General features: G+C 51.6%; 1 protein-coding gene across 1 annotated transcript in view; it reads left to right on the plus strand.

The window, feature by feature from the left end:
* The first annotated feature begins 13,442 nt into the window (after positions 1-13,442).
* Positions 13,443-14,764, plus strand: part of LOC138526850 (uncharacterized) — a 210,510-nt gene continuing 209,188 nt past the window's right edge. Inside the window, exon 1 of the mRNA XM_069637594.1 lies at positions 13,443-13,576. The gene's annotated coding sequence lies outside the window, so the exon portion shown is untranslated. The remainder of the gene's footprint in view (positions 13,577-14,764) is intronic.

Genomic DNA, 14,764 nt, shown 5'->3' on the forward strand with positions numbered 1-14,764 from the left:
ATTAGACAAGGAGACCTTTCTGCCTCTCCAGGTTGGAGGGCCGTTTCTCTAATGGGAAATAGAGGCTTCAGTGTGATTACCCTAGTTCCCATTAGACAAGGGGACCCTTCTGAGTCTCCAGGTTGCAGGGCTGTTTCTCTAATGGGAAATAGATGCTTCAGTATGAGTATGCTAGTTCCCATTAGACCAGAGGACCTTTCTGCCTCTCCAGATTGGAGGGCCGTTACTCTAATAGGAAATAGATGCTTCAGTGTTAGTAGGCTAGTTCCCATTAGACAAGAGGACCTTTCTGCCTCTCCAGATTGGAGGGCCATTTCTCTAATGGGAAATAGATGCTTCATTGTGAGTAGGCTAGTTCCCATTAGATGAGGGGACCTTTCTGCCTTTTCAGGATGGAGGGCTGTTTCTCTAATGGGAAATAGATGCTTCAGTGTGAGTAGGCTAGTTCCCATTAGACGAGAGGACCTTTCTGCCTCTCCAAGTTGGAGGGCCGTTTCTCTAATAGGAAATAGATGCTTCAGTGGGAGTAGGCTAGTTCCCATTAGATGAGAGGACCTTTCTGCCTCTCCAAGTTGGAGGGCTGTTTCTCTAATGGGAAATAGATGCTCAGTGGGAGTAGGCTAGTCCCCATTAGACGTGAGGACCTTTCTACCTCTCCAGATTGGAGGGCCATTTCTCTAATGGGAAATAGATGCTTCATTGTGAGTAGGCTAGTTCCCATGAGACGAGGGGACCTTTCTGCCTCTCCAGGTTGGAGGGCCATTTCTCTAATGGGAAAAATATGCTTCATTGTGAGTAGGCTAATTCCCTGAAGGTGAGAGGACCTTTCTGCCTCTCCAGGTTGGAGGGCCATTTTCTCTAATGGGAAATAGATGCTTCTGTGTGAGTAGTCTAGTTCCCCATAGACAAGAGGACCTTTCTGCCTCTCCAGATTGGAGGGCTGTTTCCCTAATGGGAAAAAGATGCTTCAGTGTGAGTAGGCTAGTTCCCATTAGACAAAGCGACCTTTCTGCCTCTCCAGGTTGGAGGGCCGTTACTCAAATGGGAAATAGATGCTTCAGTGTGAGTAGGCTAGTTCCCATTAGACGAGAGGACCTTTCTGCCTCTCCAGATTGGAGGGCTGTTTCTCTAATAGGAAATAGATGCTTCAGTGTTAATAGGCTAGTTCCCATTAGACGGGGGAACTTTCTACTTCTCCATGTTGGAGGGTCGTTTCTCTAATGGGAAATAGATGCATCATTGTGAGTAGGCTAGTTCCCATTAGACGAGGGGAACTTTCTGCCTTTTCAGGTTGGAGGGCCGTTTCTCTAATGGGCAATAGATGCTTCAGTGTGAGTAGGCTAGTTCCTATTAGACAAGAGGACCTTTCTGCTTCTCCAGATTGGAGGGCCGTTACTCAAATGGGAAATAGATGCTTCAGTGTGATTAGGCTAGTTCCCATTAGACAAGGGGACCTTTCTGCCTCTCCAGGTCGGAAGGCTGTTTGTCTAATGGGAAATAGATGCTTCAATTTAAGTAGGCTAGTTCTCCGTAGACAAGAGGACCCTTCTGCCTCTCCAGATTTGAGGGCTGTTTCTCCCATGGGAAATAGATGCATCCCGGTGAGTAGGCTAGTTTCCATTAGACAAGGGGACCTTTCTGGCTCTCCAGGTTGGAGGGCCGTTTCTCCAATGGGAAATGGATGCTTCCGTTTGAGTAGGTTAGTTCCCATTCGACGAGGGGATCACTTGCTCTCCTGTTGATCATCAACTTGTCACGAATGTACTCTTTCTGATAATGTTCAAAACAACACTTTATAGCCAACCCTCACAGTGCTGTAACAAACTCCTCAATGGTCTCACAATATTTCTGCTGTTGTATGGCAAATTGATAGCAAGCCAAAATGTTATTCCCCTTGACCACGTGATGCTTGTCCATGTTGGCTATGCATATATCAAACTGAGTCAGCTGCCCAACTTGATGTATTCAGGTAGTTTTAAGACATTTCTGTCCAGCCCAATCTCGACAATGAAACAGTGCCTCTTTTTACTCAAATAATTAGGACCATATACTGCCAACATATACTTCTGGAATCTTTCCTTCCATTTAATAACCTAGCAATAACCAAGTGCCTGGTATATTTTCCATAATCTTTGAATTTGTTTCTGTTGCGTCCCTATTTTTGTGCCCTTGATATTTGTCACCTTGTTCACAGGGACACATATCTGTAATCTCCCTTTTAAGGTCCAATGAAAAAAAAACTCTGAGGGTAACAGGCAATTGTTCTATGGCATGCTCTCTCCTTTATGTGTGCAAGTCTTTCTTTCGGTCGCTACACTGCATGTGGGACGGGCACATCACAGAGTGCAGAGCCCGCAGTGAAGGCCTTCAGCTTGTTACATAGCTAAGCAACAGACATGTCAACTCCTTATCCTGTCTGAAATTGCTAAGTAACAACTGGCAACACCGGGTGATGCATCCTTGGATCAAGTGTTCTGTCGTGTGCATGCACGGCTATGCTGCTAGGGGGCTTCCTGTGTCCTCATAGGCTCACACGCAGTTCAGATACTCCCCATTACAGGCCTGGAGAGTCCCAATGAGCCAAAACAAAGAGGTGATGGCTGAAGGGTTTAGAATGAATCTTAACCACTGGCATTGCTCTGGGCAACCCTCCAGACCATCGTTCTTTGCCCGCCAAGCCATTACAGAACGGGAAAGACCATATGCAAATCAGGCTTGGCCCCACCCCACAAGGGGCAGTCCAGCCTTAACTGCTAGGTCACATCCCTTCTGCAAAAGACCACAAGCATCCCCAAAGCATGTTTCGTCTTTATTGGGCCTCATCAGTGAAGAGTAGCTTGAGTCTCTAGGCCCAGCAGGCACCATTCGACTGCACAACTAACCCTGTACCAGCTCAGCCAGGGCAACCACAATCAATGGCAAGTGCAGGCTCTTTGTCATTGCCGCAACTTCCAGTTAAGGAAGTGAACAAGGACACAGCCAGTATGTGTGACTTCATTTCTTTTTAGTTCATCTTTATGCGGTAACAACTCTCTCTGTCATCACCCTCACACTAACCACCATACTACTTGCCTTGCATTCTCTTCTGGTGTTCTCTGTTCGCATTCCACACCCATAACATTCCCTCTGCTGACATCCCTAACACCATGAGGAGGCCCCCTTCCTTCTAGAGGACTTTGTTCCCGTTTCCACTTTCCATATTCTACTATTACTCAACTAGAGTTGTATTGCCAAGTGTGAATGGTTCAGTTAGTCCCCCTCTAGTGCTATATATGAGCATGGGTTAACGACGCATTGACCCTATTATACATGGAGATTTATTTGCTCTCATGGTCAGAAATACCATTTGTCTGTCCTGGGCTTGAAGACGTGCTGGCACTCCAGGGCATGAAGACAAAGATAGGCCCTTCCAGCGGCCAGAAACTGGTGATGTAATGTATCGGCAGGGCCAGAAACCGAAGAGAAGTATCACTCACTTGGTGTTGAGAGTTAAACCACGGTCAAGTTGGTTTACCCAGGGTACTGCACTCCTCCTCGTCTTTCCACTACCCCTTTCTACTTTTGATGGGCTAGTTATTAGGTTAGGATTACAACCAGGCGCCAGCAAGCATTCTTCTTAATGGACACAGGCCTTCTTCCACAGTATTTACCTTATTTTCAGGGTCCACCTTCTGCACTTCTCAGTACCTCTCCCAAAATGTTCCTCCATCGGTGGCCCGATCTTACTACACCGATTTCGTCTGTACCTTTCAAACTGTTCTCAAGTAATTTCCTTTCTCTTGTGTCTCACCTTCCATCTCTCTCCTTTTCCCCTTGCTAGTTTTCCCTTCTTCACAATGCTCTCTGCATTTCCCTTGTGTTGACACATCTTCACCTTTCTCTCCCATCCACCTCTCTTTTAAGTCTTACTCTCCTTCCATTCACTTCTTCCTCTTTTACTCTGCTCTTTACTGCAACGCTTGTTTCCAAACTACCATACTAGGTCTTCTACCCAAGCCTCCATGTATAGGCTTGCCCCTTTTGAAACTGAAAAAGGAACGGTGTTAATGAATGTGCCCAAGTCCTTACGTGTGTGTGGCAAACTGATTGGCTCTTCTGAGTAGCTCATCATCTTCAGATCTAGTGATTTTGATCATTTATAAATGGTCAGCTACCAACTTGAAGTCAAGCAGCGCTGTCATGGTAGCTGCTTGACCCCACCATAGTGCCTCCTGCAGGCAGCTGTACAATAACTCTGCTAACCTTGAACCTCATCTGCCAACTTCATTGAATACCCTCAAGCTCAAGTTTGCCTTTTTCACAGTCCATCCTGCAGACTGTATTCAAATGTACTTTTAGTTGGATCAAAGACGATACCCACAGACCTTTTGGCCTTGTAATGCAGAGTTGTTTCTTCTTCAAAACTCTACCAGGCCTTGAATTACAGACTGGCACCGGGCAAAGGATAAAGTGAATAGGGTAGACACCTTGGGAATACCTTATGTACTGACTATAATCTTTCTGATGGTATAGCCTCCCCCACGGGTCTCGTAGCTCCATTCCCATGTGTCCACCTAGAAACATGGTCACAGTTCTCTCCTTTTTTTATGCTGTAACTCAGTTTATTGTTGTATTCAATATGTAATTCTTTTCATTGACGGTTTCATATTTTCAGTCATTTATATTCCATGAAAGTATTTATATTGTTAAAGTAGGCCTTATTTTCAGTTATTATATTACTCGAGTTATCAGTTTATGGTGCTTATAACAATTTAATTAAGCAAAGTGCAAGATTATCTTAGACAGCATAATTATGGATCTATGTGTTCCAATTGAACCTGAACTAATTGCATTTTTTCCAAATGTTTTGTATATAATTTTTTTAAATGTCAGATTGTGGGGTAGGTCGCCCCTCTGCCACCCACCTCCCCATCCCTTACACAATCCAATATGGCCTGACTCCAACCCACCATCTACCTTGGGTGGCATAAAAAAAAAAACTTAAAGAAATTGAGGGGAGGGGAATTTCAACCAGTTTTGTTGGGTGAGGGGGAAGAGGTCAACCAAAATTTAGAAACCTATAATTATACTGTTAAGTGGTGTTATGGTCACTAATATTCTTAATAAAAATCTACATAACTTTATAACCCCTTAAATACCAAGGACGAGCTATCTTGTCCTTAGCATTACCTTTGCAGTGCCAAGGACGAGATAGCTCGTACTTTTTGGCACTGCTGTTTGTGCGATGGATTCAAAGCAGCAATCGCACAAAACTAAAATCCAACCCCCTTGCTATGTGAGGAGGAGGTTCCACCTCACGGCCAAGGGGTTGGATTTCCTTCAGTTTCACGTCAGCGCACGTAATGCACGTGGACGTAAAACAAAGTAAATTTCACTGCTGCAGCCATGTTCAGCTGCAGCGGTGAAAGAGAAGGTAGGTTTGCACCTTCTTCTCCATCGATCTCTGGCATTATTGTGCCGTTGAGGTCAAGGGAGGTGTCGTTGGAAAGGGGAGACTCTCCCCTTTCCAACGACACCTTCCTTGAAGCATTGCTCGATGCAAACCACTTGATCTGCGCCCCCAGCAATGCCACTAGACCACCAGGAATCTTTTTTTAAAGTGGGGGTTAAGCACCCCCCCCATTCCCCAAAGCCTGGGGCAGTACGTTTTACCCACCCTAGGGGCAGATGGGCACACTAATGTGCCCATCTGCCCCTAGGGAAGGGGCAACACAAAAAATAAACATGTTTGGGTGGGGGGCACCCTAAACCACCAGTGATGTTTCTAATGAAAAGGGGGTGGTCCTCCCCCTAACCGAAATGGACAGGGGGCATCTCATGTAGCCCCCTATCCATTTCTGCCCCCAGGAAGGGATAAATGAGATGTCCCCCCATCCATCTGGGGTGGGGGGAGAGGGCGACCAGAAAAGTTTGCAATGTTCCCCCAAAGCATGGGGCAGTAAGTTTTCCCCACCCTGGGCGCAGATGGGCACAATAATGTGTCCATCTGCCCCAAGGGAAGGGGCAAAAAAACTGGGGGCACACTAAACCAGCACTGGGGTTTTTATTGTAAAGGGGGTGCCCCCTAACCCCAAATGGATGGGGGGCATCTCATGTAGCCCTCCCTGTGGGCAGATTGCTAGTGCAATCTGCCCCCAGAAAAGTTTGCAATGTCCCCCCAAAGCATGGGGCAGTAAGTTTTCCCCACCCTGGGCACAGATGGGCACAATAATGTGCCCATCTGCCCCAAGGGAAGGGGAAAAACAAAAAAACATGTTTTTGGTGGGGTTTGAGGGGCATACTAAACCACCACTGATGTTTGCATTGTAAAGGGGGGTAGCCCTCGCTCCCCACCCCAAATGGATGGGGGCATCTCATGTAGCCCTCCCTGGGGGCACATTGCTAGTGCAATCTCCTCAGCCAAGCACATACATCAATTGTCTGAATCTGCGGTTCCTCTCGTACTGAGCAGGATTACTATTGCAACAATACATCATCAGTAGGGTAAAACTAACCTGCCTCACGACTGTCTAAACCCAGCTCATGTTCCCCATTAGTGGGGGAACAATCCAACGCTTGGTGAATTCTGCTTCACAATGTTAGGAAGAGCCGACATCGAAGGATCAAAAAGTCACGTCGCTATGAACGCAGCTGGGGCGATTCAGAGGAAGGGCCTGGCTCACGTCCAGAGTCGCCCCCGGGGAGGAGACACCTCGTCAAGCCGCAGCGCGTGGCCAGCCCTGCATTCGCCCCACAGCCCAACCGACCCAGTCCTTCCCGACGGATCCGACTTGCCAACTTCCCTTACCTACATTGTTCCAACATACCAGAGGCTGTTCACCTTGGAGAACTGCCTCGGATATGGGTACGACCCGGCAAGAGATTCACACCATCTCCCACGGATTTTCAAGGACCAGCGTGAACTCACCGGACGCTGCCGGAACTGCAACGCTTTCCAAGGCTTGGGTCCCTCACTCGGGGCGAACCCATTCCAGGGTGCCCAGCCCTACACAAAGAAAACAGAACTCTCCCTTGGGATCCCACCAGCTTCTCTGGGATCATTTGAGTTATCGCACTGGATGCTGCGAGGGCGCCCGTCTCTGCCACTCCGGATTCAGGGATCTGAACCAGACTCCCTTTCGATCGGCTGAGAGCAACAAAGCCATCGCCCGTCCCTTCCAAACGGCGCTCGACCATTTCTTAGGACCGACTGACCCATATTCAACTGCTGTTCACATGGAACCATTCTCCACTTCGGCCTTCAAAGTTCTTGTTTGAATATTTGCTACTACCACCAAGATATGCACCTGCAGCAACTCCACCTGGGCACTTGCCCTGGGCTTCCGTGCGCACCGCTGCAGCCCTCCTACTCATTGCGGCTTAGCCCCCACGGCTCTCAGCGCCGGCCGGGTACGGGCCAACCGCTCCAGCGCCGTCCATTTTCAGGGCTAGTTGATTCAGCATGTGAGTTGTTACACACTTCTTAGCGGATTCCGACTTCCATGGCCACTGTCCTGCTGTCTATATCAACCAACACCTTTGCTGGGGTCTGATGAGCATCGACATCAGGCGTATTAACCCAGCGTTCGGTTCATCCCACAGCGTGCGTTCAGCTTACCAAAAGTAGCCCACTGGGCACCTGTATTCAATGCGCGGCTCCACGCCATTGAGCCGGGCTTCTTACCCATTTAAAGTTTGAGAATAGGTCGAGATCATTTTGGCCTCAAGACCTCTAATCAATTGCTTTACCAGATAAAACTGGGGTTTCCGTGCGCTATCTATTCTGAGGGAAACTTCGGAGGCAACCAGCTACTAGATGGTTCGATTAGTCTTTTGCCCCTATACCCACGTCAGATGACCGATCAGGACTGCTACGGACCTCCACCAGGCCTACTTCACCATCTTTTGGGTCCTATCTCACACGCTCCATCTCCCTAACAGAACAGGTGAGACGGGTCGGTGGCGCGCCCACCGCAACAGCATCCCACCGCAATTGGCGTACGCCTGCCCTCACCTTCTTTGCACCACAAGGTTTAGTTCGGCCCTCCGACTCACGCAGGTGTTAGACTCCTTGGTCTGTGTTTCAAGACAGGTCGGGTGGGTAACCGACATCAACTCCGATTCCTGTCGCCCTTTGTGGACCTCCCCGCCCGGCAGCACGCCGTGGTCGGGGCGCACTGAGGGCAGTACACCACAGTCACATCAGGAGCCCCGTCTCCTGCCACTGCCTCAGTGACCCCCAAGAGGAGCAAGGGTGGTTGCTGGAGAAGGGCACGGCAGCAGTCAATCTCCTTCGGCCCCGTGGACATAGCAAAACTGCTGTGAGGGGGCTGTAACACTCACTGCCGGAGCTGAGAGCCACCTGCCCCTGGGGGCCTTCCCAGCCGGGCACGGTGCACCGCCACAGAGGAAATGCACCCTGCGTGGGCCGGGTGTGCCTAGGCCACAGTCCCGCCAGGGCATCCACCGTTCCAGGTGGGCAACCGACCTGCCTGAAGTGTTGAATCCTGCGGGCGTACTGCACGGAAACCCACAAGTTTACCTCTCGACGGTTTCACGCCCTCTTGAACACTCTCTCTTCAAAGTTCTTTTCAACTTTACCTTATGGTACTTGTTGGCCATCGGTCTCGCGTCCGTATTTAGCCTTAGATGGAGTTTACCACATGCTTTGGGCTGCATTCCCAAGCAACTCAACTCCAAGAAGACCAGATCCCCGCGTGCCAGTGGCCACTACCGGCCTAACGCCGTCCACGGGGTGAGACTCGATCAGAAGCACTTGAGCCCCCTGACCGATGCCAGGGAGTAAGTCTTCTGTACGCTACATTTCTCACGCCTCCCCCTTCACTGGCCGTTACAAAGGGAATCCTGGTTAGTTTTGTTTCCTCTGCTTAGCAATATGCTTAAATACAGCGGGTCGCCACGTCTGATCTGAGGACGTAGTCGGGGAGCACAAAGCTTGTGGCAGCTGGCCTCCGGCCTGTATGTGAGGGGGTGAGGGTGGTTGCCCCAGCCTCGTGCCTCTGGTGCAGCCGAGTGTTCGCTGTCCAGATCTGCGGCCGAAGCCCACATGGTTGCGATGCCCACCCCGGCAGCCGTGGGACACCACAGACAGCCAAACACAGCACGGGCAGGTGCCCCGGGGTAGGGTGAAGGTGCGCCAGTATTTATTAAGGCCCGCTGCCGCCACCACCACCACATCCAGGGCACGCCGGTCACCCAACCCTCCCGAAACCGGCATGAGGCAGGGAAACTGGGGAGGCCGGGATGCGCCGGCATTGAGCAGGGATCCGACGACGGTGTTGATCGGGGTCTGACCTTAGGGGGACGAAGGGAACGGGGTGCCTGCGACAGCCCCAGCCGCGCCACTGGGAGGGAACCCGGGGGCGATTGATGTACAAGCGACACTCGGACAGGCGTAGCGCCGGGAGGAAGCCGGGGCTGCTTGGTGTGTTCGAAATGTCGATCAATGTGTCCTGCAATTCACACTAATTCTTGCAGCTAGCCGAGTGATCCACTGCCAAGAGTCACAGGTAACTTTTTTTTTGTTCCAGATGTTGGCCTGACCCTGCTGGTACAAGAGAGGCCGGGGGGGAGCTAGCACCACCAGTGGCGAGACAGCCCAGCGCCCCCTCTAGCTCAGCCGAGAACATTATGGTTTTAAAACAAAACAAATCCAGGCGCTCAGCCCGGGAAGCCTGCCCACTGCCTGCAGCAGCACAGCGCTTCCCAGGGTGATGGAGGCAGGCCACTCCACCACTGGTCCGATACACTCATCCTTTCCCGACCCCTCCGCTCTCCTTTTGGGGCACAGCTGGAGGACAGACCGCGAGGGTAGCCAGATACAGCACAGGCAGGGGGGCGGGTGGAACCGCTAGAGTCTTCAAACAGGGCCGAGCTCCAGGCACCTGGGCAGGAGCGAAGGTCACCCGCTGCGCCAGCGGGCCTGGCCATCACTCGCCCACAGATGTGGGCAGCAGGAACCTCGACGCCCGCCCATCAAGTAAGCCTGCTGTGCCATGGCTCAGGGCTTGCCCCTTGAAAACAGTCAGGTTTCTCTCAGCTCCCGGCTGCTCCCACTCGGGGCTTACATGCCAACCGGGATTTCCCACTAATTCCCGCCCGTGGGTCAGAGAGAGGAGTGTGCGCACCCAGCCAGCACATCGCGGACAGGTGAGGAGAGGGGGTCATGCGGGGCTGGCTCTCCGGTGCGTGTTTGGGGACATCCCCAGCAGGTTAACCCCAACGCTGCCAGGCGTCTCCATCCATCTGCTGGGTCGCGGAGCCCCCTCCGGTGGAAGGGAATCCCGGCTCCCTGGCGCCAGGTTGCCCACGCGACCGGACCGCTCTGCAAGAGGTGCGCCGGGCTGTGGGAGTGCGCATCTGGGATGCAACAGAGGTCGGTCCTGCAGCTCTCCCTCCGGCTGCTCCGCTGTTAATGATCCTTCATGCCCCCACTCACAAGCAGTTACCCCAGCCCTACATGTCCCAATTCACACTCAAATGCCCCATTTCTCCATCCAAATACATGTTCCAGATTCAAATGCCACCTACCTCCCGACCCACATGCCACCATCCCTCCCTCCGAACCTACACAAAGATACCAACATCCGTCCCTCCATACCCACACCAAGATGCTCCACCACTCTCCAGAGCCAAACCCATATGCTTCACCTCTAACTCCAGACTCACACTCAGATGGCGTCATCCGCCCTCTCTATACACACACCCAATTACCCCATCCCTTCGACACACATTCTCCCACCCCTCCCATAAACCAACATCCGTCTCTCCAGACAACCCTGTCCCTCCATTCACACCCAGATGCCCCCTTCCTTCCCACCAGAGTGCTCCAGCCCTCACTCCGACCCACATGCTCCATCATTCCCTGACATGCCCCCATCATATGCCATATCCCTCCATTTCAAATCAGCGATGCCCCCCTCCAATCCAGACTCCACCAAGATGGCCAATCCCTCCCCCAAGACCCATACCATGATGCCCCATCCTCCCGCCACACAGCAAGATGCCCCTATTGCTCCCCCAACCAATGAGCCCCCATCCCTCTCTCCAGACCCACACCAATGTGTCCTATGCCTCCCTTCACACCCACAACAATGTCCCCATCCCTCCATCCCAGATCCACACCAATATGCCCCATCCCTCCCTCTCAGACCCACACCAATATGCCATCATGCCTCTAGGCCCTCACCACAATGCCCCATCCCTCCATTCCAGAGCCCACAAAGATGCCACCAACCCTCCATGCCAGACCCCACCAAGATGCCACCAATCCCCCCTTGAGACCCATACCATGATGCCCCACCCTTCCTCCACACAGGAAGAAGCCCTCATCTTGCCCTCCAGACCCAAACCAAGATATCCATCTCCACACACCAAGATGACCTATCCCACCTTTCAGACCTAGACAAATTTGCCCCATCCCTCCCTCCAGACCCACACCAAGATGCCGCCATCCCTCCCTCCAGACCCACACAAAGATGCCCCATCCCACTCTCCAGATGCACACAGATGTCCCCATCCCACCCTCCCAACCAACACCTAGATGACCCATGCCAGACCCACATCAATATGCCCTCATCCCTCCCTCCAGACCCACATCAATATACCCTCATCCCTCCCCAGACCAATGTCCCCATACCTCCCATCAAACCCACACCAATGTGCCCCATCCCTCCCATCAAACCGACATCAATGTGCCTACATTCACTCCCTCCAGAGCCACACCAAGATGTCCCTATCCCACCCTCCAGAACAGATGCCCCATACCTGTTACAGACAGACACCAATATGCCCCCATCCATTGCAGATCCCACCATCCACACAGCAAGATGCCCCATCCCACCATATACCTAGATGAACCATCCCTCCCCCATACAGACCAATGTTCCCTTACCCCTCCCTCCAGAGCCACACCAAGCTGCCCCATCCCACATGAGCCATGTCACCCTCCAGACCCACTGTGCCCCATCCCCAGACCCACACCAATGTACCCGATCCCTCCCATAAAACCCATACCGATGTGCCCCCATCCCCACCCTCCAGACCCACACCAATATGCCCCATGCCACCTTCCAGGCACCCCATGCCACCTTCCAGATCACACCAATGTGCCCCCATCCATTGCAGACCCCATCAAGATCCAGACCCACACCTAGATGAACCATTCTTCCCCCAGACACAGACCAGTGTCCCCCATCCCTCCCATCAAACCCACACCAGTGTGCCCCATCCTCTCCCTTCAGACCCACACCAAGATGCCCCATGGCACCACCCCTCCCTCCAGACCCACACCAATGTGCCCCATCCCTCCCCTGACCAATGTGCCTGTCCCTCCCATCATACCCACACCAATGTCCCCCCACGCCCTCCCTCCAGACCCACTGTTGTCCCCATTCACCCCAAACCAGGATGCCCCATCCCTCCCCGCAGAGACACACCAATGTGCCCTGTCCCTCACATCAAACCCACACCAATGTCCCCATCCCTCCAGAGCCAAACCAAGATGTCCCTATCCCACCCTGCAGATGCACAGATGCCCCCATCCCACCCACACCAGGATACCCCATCCTACCCTCCAGAACAGATGCCCCATACCTGTTCCAGACCGACATCAATGTGCCCCCATCCACTGCAGACCCCACCATCCCTGCAGCAAGATGCCCCCATGCTGCCCTCCAGACCCACACCTAGATGAATCATCCCTCTGCCCAGACCCACAATGTGCCCCCATCCCTCCCCCAGACACAGACCAATGTCCCCATCCCTCCCATCAAACCCACACCAATGTACCCCCATCCCAACCCACACCTAGATGACCCATGCCACCCACCAGACCCACTGTGCCCCATCTCTCCCTCCAGACCCACACACGTGTGCCACATCCCTGTCCCCAGACCCACACCAATGTGCCCCATCCCACCAGTCCCACACCCTATCGAACCATTCGGACGGCAAGATGCCCTGTCCCTCCCTCTAGACCAATATCATAATGCCTCATCCTCCCTCCACATAGCAAGATCCCCCTTCCCTATTGCAGACCCACACCAAGAGGCCCATGTGCCTCTCCCAAACCACACACAGATAGCCCCAGCCGACCCCCTCCTCTAAAACCACGCATCCTAAACAATTAAACATTAATTGCTCTATTAGTCCCCTTTGGTCAGTTAAACACCACCATCCACTGTCCCTGTTCCTTTTCGTAGCCCTCCATAACTTTCACGTCGAATAGCTGATTATGATTTTTAAAGTAAATAACCCAACCACTGCAAGCCAAAGGAACGCAGAGTGCTCTTGCAGCCTGACAGCAGAGCCCTCACAAGATGAGTGGGCAGTCACGTGAAGCAGAGTAGGCGGTCCCTTTCTCGGAGGGGAACTAGACCCTACCTTTCTAGACCTGTCACTGCGGACGTCAACGATGGGGGCTGTACTGAATACTTGAACTGGGCGCTGCCTGTGCACTTTGTACGCAACGCAGCCACGCTTCCGTTTCCGGGTGATTACAGGGGGGGCAAGAAGCTGTCAGTTTTCCTGCCGCTGGAGTGTGTGGTTATTGCGGCTGCTGCTCCGATTGCTTCAGGTACATGGCACTGCCAGCTTCTTCTCTGTGCGGCACTACCTGCGACTCGGGAGAAGTGTCTGTCAAGTCGCGTGTAGGGAGTCCTATCTCACTCGCTAGCCGCACTCTCAGGCGCTCACTAGTAGAAAGGATAGAAAACTCACCGACTGGGTGGGGTCTCTGTCACTGTGCAAAGAGCGTAACCTCAAGCCTTTATGTTAGCATCTAGGACTAGCAAAGAGCTTGGAAGGGGGGTCGATTGAGTGAAAACAGCATTTGAGAGTTTATTTACATTTGAGAGATGGATTTTTTTAAGGTGTGGGGGACGACGTCCCAAAAAGTTAAAAACAGTCAGCAGGATTTATCTAAAGTCATAATTAAATATGAATTACTTTTGTAGGCCATACAGTATACACATTCGGTGCTCATAATACGTCCCTTCGCCATGGTCTGAGCATATCTATGTGAACTGCAAAGGGAGTGTTTGTGGTTAGGGGGACTTGCCTCATGTTTTGTAGATTGGGTGGATGTGTGACCTTGAGTGAGGCAAATGCGTAGTTTCAGGTGGCCCTCTCGGAGACTGTATGGAAGCGATGTGTTTTACTTACCGGAATGCTTCCTTCCCTCCCTGAACTCTCATTAAGCAATGAGGCTTGCGGCTATTTCATTAGGGCGCTATCCACCCATGACGATGTGTGGGGGGAGAGGGTTGTTTTTTTTTTTTCATTCAAAATCATAGCCTCTTCAATTCTTTGCTCCTACTGACCAAAAGTATTCCGTGGTAATCTTATGGTGTGTGTGGTGGCAGATGCCATTTCAAGCGATTTCCCCAAAATAGGTTGCTAGAACTACCTCTTCGAAGCTTCTCACTGTAGTTTCTCTTTAAACCCCTGTACTGATTTGCATACTGACATAATCCAGTGGACGTCATCACTCCAAATTAATGACTTAATATGGAGGTTGGTTCAATGTTCATCTTAATCAATTTGAGCGATGGTTCCAGTCAAAACAACTGTTCACGTTTTCTAGGTCCTCTGGCTTGTTAGATATGAAACATAGCGAAAATATGACCACGCATGCATTCGACAGAAAAAGAATACGTGGTTTACTCTGTTCACAAACGTTTGTTGCTATTGCATTCTTTTTTACTTTCTCACTCCATGGTTGAAATGGATAGCTCCTCCAATATAGTTTCAATGCCTGAGTGTT

The sequence above is a fragment of the Ambystoma mexicanum genome, chromosome 14, assembly GCF_040938575.1.
Source record: "Ambystoma mexicanum isolate Mex_15411 chromosome 14, UKY_AmexF1_1, whole genome shotgun sequence".
Classification (NCBI taxonomy): Eukaryota; Metazoa; Chordata; class Amphibia; order Caudata; family Ambystomatidae; genus Ambystoma; species Ambystoma mexicanum.